Genomic DNA, 19,631 nt, shown 5'->3' with positions numbered 1-19,631 from the left:
CCTCCAGTTCCATCCACGTTGAAGCAAATGGTGGGTATTTGTCATTTCTAATAGCTGAGTAATATTCCATTGTATACATAAACCACATCTTCTTTATCCATTCATCTTTCGTTGGACACCGAGGCTCCTTCCACAGTTTGGCTATCGTGGCCATTGCTGCTAGAAACATCGGGGTGCAGGTGTCCCGGCGTTTCATTGCATTTGTATCTTTGGGGTAAATCCCCAACAGTGCAATTGCTGGGTCGTAGGGCAGGTATATTTTTAACTGTTTGAGGAACCTCCACACAGTTTTCCAGAGTGGCTGCACCAGTTCACATTCCCACCAACAGTGTAAGAGGGTTCCCTTTTCTCCGCATCCTCTCCAACATTTGTGGTTTCCTGCCTTGTTAATTTTCCCCATTCTCACTGGTGTGAGGTGGTATCTCATTGTAGTTTTGATTTGTATTTCCCTGATGGCAAGTGATGCAGAGCATTTTCTCATATGCATGTTGGCCATGTCTATGTCTTCCTCTGTGAGATTTCTGTTCATGTCTTTTGCCCATTTCATGATTGGATTGTTTGTTTCTTTGGTGTTGAGTTTAATAAGTTCTTTATAGATCTTGGAAACTAGCCCTTTATCTGATATGTCATTTGCAAATATCTTCTCCCATTCTGTAGGTTGTCTTTGAGTTTTGTTGACTGTATCCTTTGCTGTGCAAAAGCTTCTTTTTTTTTTTTTAAATTTTTTTATTTATTTATGATAGTTACAGAGAGAGAGAGAGAGAGGCAGAGACACAGGCAGAGGGAGAAGCAGGCTCCATGCACCGGGAGCCTGACGTGGGACTCGATCCCGGGTCTCCAGGATCGCGCCCTGGGCCAAAGGCAGGCGCCAAACCGCTGCGCCACCCAGGGATCCCTGTGCAAAAGCTTCTTATCTTGATGAAGTCCCAATAGTTCATTAACACCTCGACATTTAATAGTGAAGCTTGCAAATTCCAAAGATAAAGAGAAGATCCTTAAAGCAGCAAGAGACAAGAAATCCCTGACTTTTATGGGGAGGAGTATTAGGGTAACAGCAGACCTCTCCACAGAGACCTGGCAGGCCAGAAAGGGCTGGCAGGATATATTCAGGGTCCTAAATGAGAAGAACATGCAACCAAGAATACTTTATCCAGCAAGGCTCTCATTCAAAATGGAAGGAGAGATAAAGAGCTTCCAAGACAGGCAGCAACTAAAAGAATATGTGACCTCCAAACCAGCTCTGCTAGAAATTTTAAGGGGGGCTCTTAAAATTCCCCTTTAAGAAGAAGTTCAGTGGAACAGTCCACAAAAACAAGGACTGAATAGATATCATGATGACACTAAACTCATATCTCTCAATAGTAACTCTGAATGTGAACGGGCTTAATGACCCCATCAAAAGGCGCAGGGTTTCAGACTGGATAAAAAAGCAGGACCCATCTATTTGCTGTCTACAAGAGACTCATTTTAGACAGAAGGACACCTACAGCCTGAAAATAAAAGGTTGGAGAACCATTTACCATTCAAATGGTCCTCAAAAGAAAGCAGGGGTAGCCATCCTTATATCAGATAAACTAAAATTTACCCCAAAGACTGTAGTGAGAGATGAAGAGGGACACTATATCATACTTAAAGGATCTATTCAACAAGAGGACTTAACAATCCTCAATATATATGCCCCGAATGTGGGAGCTGCCAAATATATCAATCAATTATTAACCAAAGTGAAGAAATACTTAGATAATAATACACTTATACTTGGTGACTTCAATCTAGCTCTTTCTATACTCGATAGGTCTTCTAAGCACAACATCTCCAAAGAAACGAGAGCTTTAAATGATACACTGGACCAGATGGATTTCACAGATATCTACAGAACTTTACATCCAAACTCAACTGAATACACATTCTTCTCAAGCGCACATGGAACTTTCTCCAGAATAGACCACATATTGGGTCACAAATCGGGTCTGAACCGATACCAAAAGATTGGGATTGTCCCCTGCATATTCTCAGACCATAATGCCTTGAAATTAGAACTAAATCACAACAAGAAGTTTGGAAGGACCTCAAACACGTGGAGGTTAAGGACCATCCTGCTGAAAGATAAAAAGGTCAACCAGGAAATTAAGGAAGAATTAAAAAGATTCATGGAAACTAATGAGAATGAAGATACAACCATTCAAAATCTTTGGGATGCTGCAAAAGCAGTCCTAAGGGGGAAATACATCGCAATACAAGCATCCATTCAAAAACTGGAAAGAGGGATCCCTGGGTGGCGCAGCGGTTTGGCGCCTGCCTTTGGCCCAGGGCGCGATCCTGGAGACCCGGGATCAAATCCCACATCGGGCTCCCGGTGCATGGAGCCTGCTTCTCCCTCTGCCTGTGTCTCTGCCTCTCTCTCTCTCTCTGTGACTATCATAAATAAATAAAAATTAAAAAAAAACTGGAAAGAACTCAAATACAGAAGTTAACCTTACACATAAAGGAGCTAGAGAAAAAACAGCAAATAGATCCTACACCCAAGAGAAGAAGGGAGTTAATAAAGATTCGAGCAGAACTCAACGAAATCGAGACCAGAAGAACTGTGGAACAGATCAACAAAACCAGGAGTTGGTTCTTTGAAAGAATTAATAAGATAGATAAACCATTAGCCAGCCTTATTAAAAAGAAGAGAGAGAAGACTCAAATTAATAAAATCATGAATGAGAAAGGAGAGATCACTACCAACACCAAGGAAATACAAACGATTTTAAAAACATATTATGAACAGCTATACGCCAATAAATTAGGCAATCTAGAAGAAATGGACGCATTCCTGGAAAGCCACAAACAACCAAAACTGGAACAGGAAGAAATAGAAAACCTGAACAGGCCAATAACCAGGGAGGAAATTGAAGCAGTCGTCAAAAACCTCCCAAGACACAAGAGTCCAGGGCCAGATGGCTTCCCAGGGGAATTTTATCAAACGTTTAAAGAAGAAACCATACCTATTCTCCTAAAGCTGTTTGGAAAGATAGAAAGAGATGGAGTACTTCCAAATTCGTTCTATGAGGCCAGCATCACCTTAATTCCAAAACCAGACAAAGACCCCACCAAAAAGGAGAATTACAGACCAATATCCCTGATGAACATGGATGCAAAAATTCTCAATAAGATACTGGCCAATAGGATCCAACAGTACATTAAGAAAATTATTCACCATGACCAAGTAGGATTTATCCCTGGGACACCAGGCTGGTTCAACACCCGTAAAACAATCAATGTGATTCATCATATCAGCAAGAGAAAAACCAAGAACCATATGATCCTCTCATTGGATGCAGAGAAAGCATTTGACAAAATACAGCATCCATTCCTGATCAAAACTCTTCAGAGTGTAGGGATAGAGGGAATATTCCTCGACATCTTAAAAGCCATCTATGAAAAGCCCACAGCAAATATCATTCTCAATGGGGAAGCACTGGGAGCCTTTCCCCTAAGATCAGGAACAAGACAGGCATGTCCACTCTCACCACTGCTGTTCAACATAGTACTGGAAGTCCTAGCCTCAGCAATCAGACAACAAAAAGACATTAAAGGCATTCAAATTGGCAAAGAAGAAGTCAAACTCTCCCTCTTCGCGGATGACATGATACTCTACATAGAAAACCCAAAAGTCTCCACCCCAAGATTGCTAGAACTCATACAGCAATTCGGTAGCGTGGCAGGATACAAAATCAATGCCCGGAAGTCAGTGGCATTTCTATACACTAACAGTGAGACTGAAGAAAGAGAAATTAAGGAGTCAATCCCATTTACAATTGCACCCAAAAGCATAAGATACCTAGGAATAAACCTAACCAAAGATGTAAAGGATCTATACCCTGAAAACTATAGAACACTTCTGAAAGAAATTGAGGAAGACACAAAGAGATGGAAAAATATTCCATGCTCATGGATTGGCAGAATTAATATTGTGAAAATGTCAATGTTACCCAGGGCAATATACACGTTTAATGCAATCCCTATCAAAATACCATGGACTTTCTTCAGAGAGTTAGAACAAATTATTTTAAGATTTGTGTGGAATCAGAAAAGACCCCGAATAGCCAGGGGAATTTTAAAAAAGAAAACCATATCTGGGGGCATCACAATGCCAGATTTCAGGTTGTACTACAAAGCTGTGGTCATCAAGACAGTGTGGTACTGGCACAAAAACAGACACACAGATCAGTGGAACAGAATGAGAATCCAGAAGTGGACCCTGAACTTTATGGGCAACTAATATTCGATAAAGGAGGAAAGACTATCCATTGGAAGAAAGACAGTCTCTTCAATAAATGGTGCCGGGAAAATTGGACATCCACATGCAGAAGAATGAAACTAGACCACTCTCTTGCACCAGACACAAAGATAAACTCAAAATGGATGAAAGATCTAAATGTGAGACAAGATTCCATCAAAATCCTAGAGAAGAACACAGGCAACACCCTTTTTGAACTCGGCCATAGTAACTTCTTGCAAGATACATCCACGAAGGCAAAAGAAACAAAAGCAAAAATGAACTATTGGGACTTCATCAAGATAAGAAGCTTTTGCACAGCAAAGGATACAGTCAACAAAACTCAAAGACAACCTACAGAATGGGAGAAGATATTTGCAAATGACATATCAGATAAAGGGCTAGTTTCCAAGATCTATAAAGAACTTCTCAAACTCAACACCAAAGAAACAAACAATCCAATCATGAAATGGGCAAAAGACATGAACAGAAATCTCACAGAAGAAGACATAGACATGGCCAACATGCACATGAGAAAATGCTCTGCATCACTTGCCATCAGGGAAATACAAATCAAAACCACAATGAGATACCACCTCACACCAGTGAGAATGGGGAAAATTAACAAGGCAGGAAACAACAAATGTTGGAGAGGATGTGGAGAAAAGGGAACCCTCATACACCGTTGGTGGGAATGTGAACTAGTGCAGCCACTCTGGAAAACTGTGTGGAGGTTCCTCAAACAGTTAAAAATATACCTGCCCTATGACCCAGCAATTGCACTGTTGGGGATTTACCCCAAAGATACAAATGCAATGAAACGCCGGGACACCTGCACCCCGATGTTTCTAGCAGCAATGGCCACGATAGCCAAACTGTGGAAGGAGCCTCGGTGTCCATCGAAAGATGAATGGATAAAGAAGATGTGGTTTATGTATACAATGGAATATTACTCAGCTATTAGAAATGACAAATACCCACCATTTGCTTCAACGTGGATGGAACTGGAGGGTATTATGCTGAGTGAAGTAAGTCAGTCGGAGAAGGACAAACATTATATGTTCTCATTCATTTGGGGAATATAAATATTAGTGAAAGGGAATATAAGGGAAGGGGGAAGAAATGTGTGGGAAATATCAGAAAGGGAGACAGAACGTAAAGACTGCTAACTCTGGGAAAAAAACTAGGGGTGGTGGAAGGGGAGGAGGGCGGGGGGTGGGAGTGAATAGGTGACGGGCACTGGGGGTTATTCTGTATGTTAGTAAATTGAACACCAATAAAAAATAAATTAAAAAAAAAAAAGGAAAACTCATGGAGAATTCTAAGATGGCAGGGTTGAGAGGAATCTCAGAGATCCTGCCCCTAACTTCCCTGTCGTTTCCTCAGACAGTGGCATTAGGGTGTGGAGACAGGCCCAGAGAGAGGAAAAGGGATCCTGCACAAAATCTAGTAACAATAGCTAGGAGCAGTGCTAGACATTTTATATACATTGTCTCCTGTGATAATCACAACAATCTCATTAACTGAGCACTCTTATTATTCCCCTTTATACTATCCCCTACGCCTTGAGACCTAGAGAAACTTCTGCCCCTGGGTGTATGTGTACACTAGAGTAGAGGTTGCTACAAGGGCATGAGGTGGAGAAAGCAATAGCCAAGTAAACATTACCATCTCCCTGGTGGCAAATTGCAACCACCTAGCAACCATGCTTGGGGAGGAGGATTGGCAGCTCTTTCATGACAGGGGCCTGGGGAGGAAAGGAGGCAAAGTGGCTGCCCACCTGAAAACTGCGCATGTGCAGTAAGCAGGAAGGAGGGGGCAGATTCACATGTGGAGATGGCCTTTCTTCTGCCCAGAGTTAGGGAAAAGGCAGCTATACAACTGAGCATGTGCAGTTGGGACAAGGTCATCAAAAGGGATCCTGGGACCCAAGCAGCGAGTTGACTGTAACATGTGTGAGGGGCAAGGGCTTCTACATGGCTAGGGAGTAGCTGGACTGAGAGTTGAGCTCAGGTCTGTCTGAAATAAAAGCTTCATTTTCATAACTTTTATGTCAGTGGATCTCACAGGTTAGTGTGCCTTGGTGAGATCTGCAGAGCTAATTACAAATACAGGTCCCTGGGCCAAACCCACAGATATTCCGATGCAGAAGATTCTGAGGGGTTCAACCAGGACCTCTAGGAGGTTTTGCTGCAGCTGATCCACAGCCCATAATTTGAGATTTACTACTTTGAACATTCTAATAGACCAACACCATTTCCCGGCCACAAAAACAGTGGTCATTGTCCACGCCCACACAAAGATGACCCACATCTTCCCTTGCACTCTGTGCCCAGATGTGTTCAGGCTTGGCCACTACCACACTGTTCATCAGAAGAGTGCTGCATCCCAATCTTCAGCACCAAATGTTCTGGCCAATGGTCCCAATTCATGGCCTCCCCACCCCACCCCGTCCCTTAATCCAAAATGTATAAAGTGACCACAGGTGGTCCCTAATTACTGACTACCCTTTAGTAGTTCTTGAATTTTGTAATTCACACGGGGTAAAACAAATACAAGAAGGTCAAGAAAGCACAAAATTCATTGTAGGGACTTCTTTCTCATCTGCCGTCCTTTATCCCTAGTCATTCCCTCTAAAGGAAACCACTATCAATAATATTTTGTGTTTTCTTCCCATTTTTTAAATCAAGTACTGACTTTGAGGGCCACTCTTCAAATCTACCTGTTTGCCATCCACAGGTCAATACTTAGAGTTAATGCTGAGCGAGTTTGTGCCAGTCACTTTGCACAGGGTAGCCTACATAATCCTCGCAATGATCCTGGGAGGTTAGGTAGTATTATTCCCATTTCACAGATAAAGAAACTGAGGCTCAGAGAGAACGAGTTGTTTTCCTAAAGTCACACAGAAAATGCATGGCAGAGCACTAGGACCTAACTTTCTCCAAGCCGACATGTCCAACAGGATATTAGAATAAAAGCTGATAAGTACTGGATTCATACTGTGTGCCAGGCACTGTTCTGAGCACATCACCTGCCCTGCCTAATTTCAACTTTCACAATAACCAAATGTGTTGGGTATAATTTTCATTCCATTTTATAGATAAGGCAGGAGAAGTGCAGAGAGGTTAAATAACTTACCCAAGACCACACAGCTGGTAACAAGCAGAGCTGGGATGCAAGCTGAGCAGTGTGGCTTCAGTGTCTGCCTGTTCATACTTGAAGCTCTGTCGTTTCCTCAGATAGACGGAGCACATATATGAGTCTAAAATCCTCAGATTTCAGGATGTCTTGGTGGCTCAGCAGTTGAGCGTCTGCCTTCGGCTCAGGGCTTGATCTCAGGGTCCTGGGCTCAAGTCCCGCATCAGGCACTCTGCTTAGCAGGAAATCTGCCTTTCTCTGTGTGTCTCTCATGAATAAATAAATAAAATTTTTAAAAAATAAAATAAAAGCCTCAGATTTCATACTGCTAAATTCATACACAATTACTCCTGGTGTCCCCAAGTCAGAACACCCCCTGTAGTGGCAACTTTGATGTCCCCTTCATGCTTTCCTGCACCCCCAGGCTCCCTCATGCTAAACCTCCAAAGCCAGCAGATGTGCCTGCTGGTCTGCAGTGGCATCACCCAGATGGCATCAGGATTACCCTGCAGACTGCTCTGCTTTAGTGCTGCCAGATTGTGGCCCTCTGGCTTCTCAGATCCCTTGGTTGGGTACTTTGGGCAATCCCTGGACCTTGAATGTGGGTTTGGGACTGAGTCTTTTTAGCATCCCCCCTTTATTTTTCTCTGATGGCACCTGCCTTGGATGGCACTCCAGATTTTGTGGCCTGGCTTATCTCAGCAGGAATGGCCGCTCTTGCTCTCATCCTGCAGGACCAAACCTCAACAGCAGCTGCTTTTTCCTCCTTCTGGCTGGGCCAGCCTCCGCCTCCAGACCCCCGCTGTTTGTGGGAAGTCAAACAGGTTGCCTCCAACTCAAGATTGCTCCGCAGAGCCGCCACCTGCCGTCTGGGGACAGGAAAAGGCTGATTGCTCTTGGCAGGTGCTCATTCTGGCAGCCAAGTTAGCCACAGATTGGCCAGAGCTGCTCCTCTGTGGGTGATGATGCCTCTGGGTACAGCCGCCACAAGATCTCCAGCCCTGCCTCTACGCCACCATCTGGAGAAAAGAGGAAGCGACCTCAGGAAAAAAAAAAAAAAAAACCCTAGGAACTACAGCAATATCTGCTCCCTTCCTACCCTTCCCTGCCCCAAATCTCTCTTCCTACAGGAGTCTGAACACAGGGGAGTGGGAAGCAGAGAGGGGGCGCTGCTCTAGCAGCCAATCAGCTCCCTCGCTGGGTCTTCTAGGGATTTCCTGACCACTGTCCTCTGGAACTTGTCTGAGAGGGGTGAGCCAAGGCTGCCATCTGCAGCCCCCTGGCCTGGAGATGCTCTAACGGCTCACCCACAGAGAGGATGTGGGAACTCAGATACCGAAAAACACATCCTTGTCTTAAGTTCTAACTTCAGTTTCCTTCAATTCAGCGTAGCATTTCCTTCAGTTAGAAGTATAAGCAACAGCCTGAAGTGGTCCTAACAGTACCTGTGACTTTGTCATCAAGTGGAAGTCACAGATGGTTGCATATCACATTGAAACAGCTGCACCCATCTCCAAGTAACGTTTCCGCTCATCGCTGCTTTGAAATGATGGCAGTAATGAGACTTGCCACTGGATCTTGTCATTTTATGTGTGATCAAGCAGCACATAAATTACACTATCACAAATTCACTTTTATTATTTTGAGAACCATGTTTCAGTATAATGCGTCCCCTTTTTTATTCCTACCAGCTTGTTTTATGCAGTTAAAAATGTGATTCTAAAAAGGGGGTGCTGTCTGTTTCAATGGCCTTCCAAAGGGCTCCATGCACCCCAAGGTCAAGCATCCTAGCTCCTAGGAATTCTGTCTAGCTCTGGCCCATAAAACTGGAGGGATTGGGTCTGCATTTTGAGCCACGCTGGGAAGTTTGGGTTTCTGGAAGGCTGAAACTGCAAGCAGAATACAACAGAAACTTAGGTAGAAGCTGTCATACCATGATGCCAGCCCTCACCTCTCACCTTTGCCCCAGGAGCCCACCCATCCCTCTCCCAGGCCAGAATAGCTCTGCTTCAGTAGAAAACACACACTGCAGGCATATACCACCAGATGGCACCATTGTATGAGCTGGTGGTCAGGAGGGGACTCTGAAAGGAGCCCAATCCTGTGACAGTCACTATTCTGAAGTTGGGGTGCCTGTCGGCAAGGCCAGGCTAGGACCCTCAGAGGCCTGAGAGCACCGAAAAGACTACAGTGTCCCCCTCATGGGAAACTAAAAATAAAAGCAAAACCGAAGTGCATATGATTTTGCTGAATTTCCAAGGATGTATTTCTAAATTTCCCAATTGCAAAATTCTGGATAAGGTCCTTTAAGTTGAATGTTTCCTGTGCCCCTGATGTGCATTTTGTCTGCCTATCCATCAGGAAGCCCAACACTGCCTGTTGGTGAAAGGGTAACCACATAAAATCCTGCTCTGGACCCTAACTGAGCCTTGATCTCCCCCACCCTGCCCCCAGTCAGTGTATTGGACCCTGACAAAAACCCAGGATGCCTGGTAACAACCTCAAGATTCTTGGTGGGCTAAGGGACTTTGGAGAACTCTGGGGACCCTGCCCCAGCCAATTCACATGGTTCAAGCCAGCCCCAACATGGGTGGGCCCCAAAACGTGATTTGGAAAATGAATAACCCCTAAGTACACATAAGAGTCCACCATGTGAATGTTCTGGCCAGATATAATGTCGCCTACAAATCTTACCTGTCAGTGTCACCCTGCCCTTTGCAACCTAGGCATCTCAGGATTTTGCTAGCAGTTGCTTCTACAATCACTCCTGCATGAAGTTCTACCAAGCCTCATCAAACAGGCTACCTGCCCTCCCTCCCCCATCCACCACCAAGGGACCCAGTACTCTGTAAAAAGCAAAATTGAGAACTTCAGGTATGGCAGGACTCTGCAGTGCATTTCTGTGACCATATGGAACCCTTCACAATTCCAGTAATTCCCAATCTCTTGGATGAACTCCTGGGGAACTCAGGCCAGTTCAAAGTTGGAATTCCAAATCATGTACATCCCCAATCAAATTCAGGAGCGTGACCAAAAACAACCCCACCATTTTACACCTGTTCCAGGTTCCTGCATTTGATGGTGGCCTGCAGCTTGCAAATAATCTCAGCTTTTCTAAACAGCGGCTGCACCAGATCCCACAGGACCCTCTGTCTCTGGACTTCATTGTGATCACGCCTGTACTCCCATTAAGTTCAGCCAGTCCCGAACCTGCTGTAGCGGTACTTATACCACTAAAATGAACATTTTAGAAGTGGAGGGGTCCTTGGCCTCTCTCTACCTGTCTGAGTCAGCTTCATGGAGTCAGGCAAGAAAGAAATCCACTGATCAGGAGAAGGATCCTTCTGGACCCTTTGGGATAAACAGCAATTCCTGCTTTCCCCTGGGCACTGTTTTAGTTTTCTGCACTTGCTGTCCTACTGCTGCTAAGTGCCAGAGAACAAACAATTGGGTAGAAATAAAGGTCCACTGCCGACGGTTGTAGCTTTATGTCACATAAACCTGAAAAAGGCTGCCCTTAGGAGGGCTGGGGCTGGTGGGGGTGGGGGGAATGGCAAGAGCGAGATCTAGCCCATTCCTGCCTGGTGCCTGCAAGCCAGCTGGCTGCTGCTGTTCCCTGTGGGCCACCGTCAACCATCAGAAAGGCCAGCCCAGGCCTACAAAGTGTTCATAGTTGAGTTCCATCTACCTCCTCACAGCTCTGAGCTTAACCCTGTCTGAAACTTTTCAAACTCCTTTAACAAATACATTTTACAATTGCTATGCACCAGGTACCATTCTAAACTATTTGCATGAAACAAATTATGTAATCTTTGCAACAACTCTCTAACATAGACACAATTTTTCTTTCCAGTTTAGAGATGAGGGAACCCAGGCACAGAGAGATAAAGTAACTTGCTCAAGGTCAAACAGCTGGCAAGCAGCAGTCAGAATTCAGACCTGAGAAGCCTGACCCCACAGTTTGTGGGCTTAATCCCTGTGCTTGAGTCCCTTATGCCATGTGATGCCTCTGACAACTCCCTTGGCTTCTCTTTTAAGTTGTAGTCTACAGTCTCTACTGTGTTTATTTTTTATTTTTATATTTTTACTTTATTTGAGAGAGAGAGAGAGAAAGCAAGTGGACGGAGGGTCACAGGAAGAGGGAGAGAATCCCAAGCAGACTCCACTCAGAGTGCAGAGCCTGATGCAGGGCTCAATCCCACAATGCCAAGTTCATGACCCCAGTGGAAACTGAGAGTCGGATGTGTAACTAATGGAGCCACCCAGGCACCCCTGTGCTGTGTTTCATTTGCTCCCCCCTATTCAGCATCAATGTCCTGCCTGTTGCCACCCATCCACCAAGACTTCACCCAAGCAGAATCCCAGGAGGATTAGTTATTCCCCCCCACCCCCTCATGGTGTAGTGAAACTCCTTGGGTGGGCTCCAAAAACAGATGGCAGTGGTGGGGGTGGTGGTGGTGGTGGTGGTGGTGGTGGCAGTAGTCAGGGGATGAACGGGAAAGCCTAGCAGTGAGGATGAAGGAGACGCCGCCAATGCCAAAGAAATTTTGAAGGCATAATCAGCGGGATTTCAATGCTTGAGAAAGAGGAGGTCGGAGCCCGTTTCCAGGCTTCTTCAATGATAATCATCTGGCTTGCGTGGCTGAGCAGGTGGATGACAATGCCACTCAGTGAGATATGGGCACAGAAGAAAAAGCAGGTTGGCAGGGAAGGTAGTAATAACAGCTGGCGTTTATGACACACACACACCACTCAAGTGAGAAAGCAGTTGCTGATCAGTATGCTCACTTTAGAGATGTGGGAATGTGAGCCTCTGAGAGTTGAAGGAATTATCTTCAAGTCACACAGTAAGTAGCAGAGCTGGGATTTGGACCCAGACCTGTCTGACTCCAAGTCTGCGCTTTTCATCAGCTGGACAGAAGACAATCTGCCTGTGTTCAGACCTTCCCTTGTTCTGCTTGTTATTTTAATCCTGGTTGTTGTCCCACCTTTGTGCTTCCTATTTTGCTGCTTTTCTAGAATCTTCATTTTGGCTTCATTCTGGGTGCCGACCTGGCAATGACTCCCAGACTTTCTACAGTCTTCAGTGTCTAAATAGATGCTCCCCCTTCACCAGTGCTGCTCCCCCCTCCAGCCCCCTCAAGCCCCACTGCTTCCTCTTCCAGGTTCATGACTACAAATCTGCAGGTTTTTAAAAATTTTTTTTAATTTTATTTATTTATGATAGGCACACAGTGAGAGAGAGAGGCAGAGACACAGGCAGAGGGAGAAGCAGGCTCCCTGCACCGGGAGCCTGACGTGGGACTCGATCCCAGGTCTCCAGGATCGCGCCCTGGGCCAAAGGCAGGCGCTAAACCGCTGCGCCACCCAGGGATCCCAAATCTGCAGGTTTTAAGCCCCTTCTCCATGTCCCACCCACAGCTGAGCTTCCATGCCTGCATTTCTCTTTTCCAGACTAACTCTGTGATGAATATCAGAGCTCTGACTCAGTGTCGCCCTTGAAACTATGTGTCTGCATCTGGGGGCTCTCCAAGCACGTGTGTTTTGGGTGCATGCCTGCGTGTATAAGGCAGGGATTGGTTCCACTTGAGGGCGCCCTACTGGTATTTATTGGGCAGAAGGCTAGACCTCACCCATACCCTGAACAGTCCCACACAGTGAAGAAAGCTCTAGATTCTGCCCAACTTTTGAATGCCCACCCTTCTCAGTTAGTCATGTAGGTAAAAAAAAATGTTTGTAATGATCTGTGCCTAGAACATCACTCTGCTTCACACATCGACACAAAGTGGGTTTATTTGCAGGGTTTTAGTATATGCTGAAATCTCTAGGAATATGACTACCGTCTAAACTGAAGGAAAACTGTACGTTGTTTTCCTCAGAACTCTCCCAAGAGTTGTTTCATATTTTTGAAGGCCACGTGGCAGACAGTAATCCTGCTTGTAGAAATTAAATCAATGCCCCGGGGTGGATGTGCATTTGTAGCATTTGCTTTCCCAGTGTTTCTACACATACTGGAAAATTCTGTCTGTTCCCTTAGATATTCTAGCGTGGTGTGGCCTGAACATCTGCAGATGGACTCATGATTAATCACAAATACTTTGATTTCTCCTTTGCATTACAGGTAGGTCTTTTTCTCTCTGTCTCCTACACACACACACACACACACACACACACACACACACACAGATGCATGAACTTACCTGTACAGTAGATACATTATATTGCCTAAAAGTTTCATTTTTCATTTCAGGATAGTAACGCTGTGGTAGTAAGTTATTCATCAAAAATGCAAGCAGTTGCGAACCATAAATCATGCAGTTTCGGGTTCACTATATGTATACATCATTTAATTCTCACAAAAACTGAATGAGCTATGGATCATTTTCACGTGTATCTTGCAGATGAAGAAACTGAGACACACAGAAGTTAAGTAATTTTCCCCAGGCCACACAGCTAGTAAGTCACTGAACAGCAATACCAAACTAAATCTGTTTGACCCCAAATGGAGGACATATTCAGCTGCTGGCATACGTGGTAGATCACCTATAATGTTTCTTACTGGTGTTAGAACAGGCTCAGGATGATTACAAGGGCCATATATTTTAAAAATGTTTGAGGGTTCATAGAAAAAGTCTACACAGCTCCAAGATGACTGCAAACTCTCGTGTACACATTTGGATATATATTTTTTAACATACATGACACCCATTCAAATGCCTTGAGTCAAATTTAATGGTATCTCATTCCTTAATTGCTTCTTGCAGCCAATCAGATTGTATAAGGCCTGAAAACAGCTCTTTGGCAATCATCCTTTCCATTTGAAAAAGTAAGGTACGTTATCTGACAGTGATTGTAGCAGTGAGACCTGAAGTTTCCATCTGGACTATCCCGGCAAACCCCTGCTTCATCAGCAACTGGCCACATTCATAGGACTTGGTGTGACTATCAAGCGAGATACTCAAATCTTTACTGTTCCCAATTAGTGAGATAGATCAGGTGAAAATGCATATCCCACACCTGCCTTTTTCCCAGAAGTTGTTCTTTTATCTTGTTTGGCTTAGCAGTGCCTCTGCTAAGAGACCACAGGTCTCTTTCTCTGAATTCCAATCACTAGGTGTCAGCCTTCTCAAGGTTTTGAGTAGCCCGAGAGGCTAGTTTGGTTTAATGCCGGTTTTTTTTCCCCGTTGTTCATGAATCATAGGTCAAGTTCACCATTGTTTCTACTGCCGGAAGAATGCCCAGATGTTTTCCACGCTGTAATTTCAGAAAAGGTAACTTGTCTTTGGCAACTTGTTGACATTTTAACAATGATCTTAAGCCTGCTCTGGTACAGCTGGATCTCCTCAGTCAGGTTCAAATACTCCTTGAGCCCCTTGTCCGTCACAAGCACTGTGCTAGATGCAGGGGAGGAGCGGTATAGCAATGAAGCCCAAAAGGCTTGGCTCTTAAGAAAGGGGAAGTCTAGTTCGGGAGACTGATGTCTAAACAAAGCAAAACAAAATCCTATATGACAATATCCTAAGCACTGTGATGGGGTGAGCACAGACTAGGACACCCACTTCAATCCAGCGTCTCAGAGGAGTCCTGGATCTGGTGACACCAAAAGCTGAATCTTGACAAATGGGCGGGTATCACCCAGGAAAGAATGGGGGAGAGGATTTCAAATAGAGGAAACTAAGCAGAAAGCTCACAACTATGTGGCATGGGCTGGGAAACCAGATGGGAGATGTTGGGCATGGTAAGAGAACAGCTGTATGAGGTGCACGGGGTAGGGAGAGGTCAAGTCAAGGGATGCAAGAATCATGTCACAACCAGAAACCACTATGTAAACCATCTATTCCTCTCAACTGCTTCCTGAGAGAAAAGCATCGTGATCTTCCCTGGAGAAGGAACCATCTTCTCTTTTTTCACAGTCCTGTGGTGGCAGGTGAAAATGACCTTTGCAAACCATTATGGAGCCTCTGCTAAGTACTGAGCACTGTGCCAAGGGCTTCTGCATGCAGCGCCTTCTCTTCTTCTGAACCACTGTATTTTACACGTGAAACTTATAGAACACTGTATATTAAGTATGCTGGAATTAAAATAGAAACTGAACCCAAAAAATATTACCTCACTTAATCCTCTTGACAGGGGACTGTTATTATCCCCATTTCACTGATGAGGACACTGAGGCACAGAGAAGCTAAACAGCTGGCCCAAGGTCACTTGGCCAATAAGTAACAGAGCTGGGATTTGAATCCAGGTAGTGTGGCTTGGCAGCCACGAGGGAATGAGCTGGGGAGCGGTGGGGGGGGGCAGGAAACAAGCAGGGACATCTCAGGCAGGGGACACAGCCACAGGAATGATGCAGCACGGAAGGCTGGGGGAGCCGCTGAGGGATTGTTGGACTGTAACGTGGGGGAGCTGAGAGGTCGGAACTCTAAGACTAGAGAGGCCTGCAGGGGCCCCTGGGTGTAAAAGGCCTCTGGTGCCCTGGAGGCAGCGGGCACATGGCAGGCAGACACTGCGAAGTTGCGAGCAGGGGGCAGATCTAATGCTAGTGGTACCACAATCGGCTCCCTTTTGAGATCTCCATCAGGTAACAAATTCCCCCTGCAACACAGGCATCACCCCCAAAGCTTGTACACTGCAGTTCCAGATGTGTTCGAAGCCAGAGTCTCACCATGAGGTTCCTGGTGGGCAGTAGCTACAGCACCTGGATGGCAAACTTGTTAGAAAGGCCTTTTCTCCAGCTCCATCCTGGACCCACTTGAACTGGAAATTCTAGAGGAAGGGCCTGGTGATCCGTGTTTTGACAAACGTCCAGGTGAATCTGAGGCCTGCTGATGCTTGAAAACCACTGTCTGAAGCTGTCGCTTCGATATTGTGTGTGTGTGTGTGTGTGTGTGTGTGTGTGTGTGTGTGTGATTTCTTTCTTTTCCTTGCTCCCTGAGGGCAAGAAGAAAACTTTCTCTTTCAGCACCGTGCCTGCCACCTCTCCCTCCTGCCCTTGGCACAGAGCACCATGCAGATCCCCGCTCTGGCACTGGATACCTGCGCAGAAGTCCATCATTCTTTCTAGGCCTCAGTTTGGTCATCTGTAAAATGGGAAGAATAGTAATAACACCTACTTCGTTCCTTATTGTACCAAGAATTAATACAAGGGGCACCTGGCTGGTGTTGTTGGCTAAGCAATGACTGGTGATTTTGGCTCAGGTTATGATCTGGGGGTGGTGACATTGAGCCCCAAGTCAGGCTCCAAGCTCAGTGTGGAGTCTGAGATTTTCTCCCTCTGCCCCTCTCTCCATTCATACTCTCTCTCTCTAAAATAAATAAATAAATAAATAAATAAATAAATAAATAAATAAATAAAATAGTTAATGCAAATTAAAACTATGAGCACAGCTGTTCTTTTTTCTTTTAGCACAGCTCTTCTTGAGGCATATTATTTCATATATTATTTCATGTATTTTTATATTATTTTATAAATTGTATAACATCTGATGCTCTACTTTTACATACATTATATTTTAAATGATTATATAATATATAATATACATATAATTGCATAATAGTTATACCAATATTATACAATAATTAAATAATAATCATATAATTACAGTGATCCTACAGGTCTGTCCTAGCACTCCAGGAGCCTGACTTTGCAGGGAGTCAGAGAGGAAGAAGGGGGAAAAGGATAAGAGGCAAAATAGGCCTGGTCTCATTATATGAATTGTCCAGAAGAGGCAAATCTATAGAAACAGAAAGTAGATTAGTGGTTACCAGGGGGTGAGGTGGGTGGGAATGGAATGCGGGTATGAGGATTTCTTTTGGGGGTGATGAAATTGTTCTGGAATTAAAGAAGGGTGATGGTTTCACAGCTCTGTGAATATACTTAAAACCACTGAAATGGGTACACTTTACAACATGTGAATTATATCTCAAATTTCCAAGGCTTAAAAAGAAAAACCCAACCTGAGTCAATCAGATTGGTCAATCTGAGAAAAGAAGTCGGGACCTTTGCCTTTTTTTCTCCCACTAAGCCTCAGGAAGCTAGGCACAGAGCAGGTGCAGGAAAAGAAAGTCTTTGGCTGGATTTTATTCTAATTTATTTGCTTACCACATAGGGGCACCTAACTCATTTCCTGTGTCATTATTTCAAAAGATATTTTTTAAAAGTCTGACGTTTTCATTAAGATCCACCTTATCAATGGCATAAAATTAAATTGCAAGAGACAGCACAACCCAGACTGGCACATAATGGGGTATCTTGCAAACATGTGTCATACGCATGAGTTCAACTTGGGTGAAAACAACAACCTTTTTTTTTTAATCTCTGAGGCCTCAGGCAACATAACCTATTCAAATAGTCCTGGAAGATCTAATTATATCCCCAAATGACCCAAACCACTTAATTTTCCCTTTCTGCTTTTAGAGTTTCCAAGAAAATTGTTCAATGATTATTTTACGGAGTGATAAAAGCAGCCTTGTACCTTTGTAATACAGAATGGATGAATCAGGGCTTGAGGAATTGTAGAGTTTAAGTAGACGCTCAACATTGTTAATTGTGGGGGGAGGCCACTTTATTTTATTAAAGATAGTCTAAACATGTCTGCCTTAGAGAGTCTCCCTGTAAGACTGCTTGCTTGCTGCCAAGAGAGTTCTACCAGGAAAAAAAATTTAAGACCAAAAAAAAAAAAAAAAAAAAAAACCCAGCTAAATATGCATGAAACAATGAATGCTGGCAAAAGTAATTGAAATTAAGGCAAAAGGGAGCGGGTACCACTATCTAGTGGTTAGAGGCAAGGATGCTACACGCCACAGACTTAACTTTATTAGGTCTCAAAGAATAAGCCAATCTAAAGAATGTGACTGTGTATAGTACAAGGGTTGAGCATGCAAGTTCTAGAATTAAGCTTCTTGGGTTCGAATTATTGACTCTGTTCTTGGTTGTCCCAGCTTCCCTAAGACATTATTCTATTTCTTTCCTTCATAGTACTTTTCACAATCTTTATTGTTATGCCCTGACTCCCACTAGATTATAAGTTTTATAAATAAGGCAAGGAGCCATATCTGGCTTGGCATACAGGAGGTTCTCAATAAATACTTGTAGAAATGACTAGAACCCTTAGCTTTGTGTTCTTGGGCAACTTGCCTCTCTAAGCCTCAGGCTTTTTTACCCCTTATTTGTTAATTGAGGATAGTTATAATATCCACTTAAAAGGGTTGTTGAGAGGAATCTACGTAAAAGTACAGTGCCTGGTACCTAGTAAAAGCTCAAAAAATAATACATATCATTATCCTCCTCCTCCTTTTTCTCCTCCCCCCTCCTCCATCTTCTTCTCCTTCTCCTCCCCCTCCTTCTCCTTCGGGAGAATTTCTGGATAAGCAGCATGCAGATACTGAAATCAGCAACTCAATAGATTCTCCTTTTTTAAAAGTGACATTTTGTTGGTTTAAAAAAATCATCTGAAATAAACCTAGCAAGAATATTAATGCATACATCTGATTCATGAATAATTGGGTGGTACTTTTTATTATTCCTAAATTTTTATATCTGTGACGGTTTTAAAATATGGCCCCACAATCTTTGATACTTTCCTATACATAGGTGGGTCTCTCCCCAGTTGTTGAATTTTCTGTTGTTGGTATTTGGTTTTCCCCCAGCTTCATTGAGGTATAATTGACTAGTAACATATACATTTCAAACAAAGTTGGTGATGATTTGATATATGTATACATGGTGACATGATGACCACAGTCAATCTAATTAATACATCCATTACCTCACATAGTTGCCATTTGTGTGTGTGTTGTGAGAACACTTAAGATCGACTCTCTCAACAAATCTATTTGTCTCTGTTTATTTTCCTTAGCATAATGTCCTCCAATTGCATCCATGTTATCATGGATGTCAGGATTTCCCTTTTTATGGTTAAATAATATTTCATTGAGAGAGAGAGAGAGATGTTTTCTTTATGCATTCATTTATCAACAGACACTTAGGCTGTTTCCATTCCTTGGCTATTGTGAATAACTCTGCAATAAACATGAGTGTACAGATACCTCTTTGAGAAACTGATTTTGCTTCCTGTGGATATAAACTCAGAAGTGAGACTGCTGTCTCACAGGTTAGGTCTATTTTTAAGTCTCTGAGGAAGCCCCGTACTGTTTTCTTTAGGAGCTGCACCAGTTGTTGTTCCCACCAACCGTGCATGAGGGTTCCCTTTTGTCCGCATTCTTACCAACT

Source organism: Canis lupus, chromosome X (genome assembly GCF_011100685.1).
Source record: "Canis lupus familiaris isolate Mischka breed German Shepherd chromosome X, alternate assembly UU_Cfam_GSD_1.0, whole genome shotgun sequence".
NCBI lineage: Eukaryota > Metazoa > Chordata > Mammalia > Carnivora > Canidae > Canis > Canis lupus.
This window is presented reverse-complemented; position numbering follows the sequence as displayed.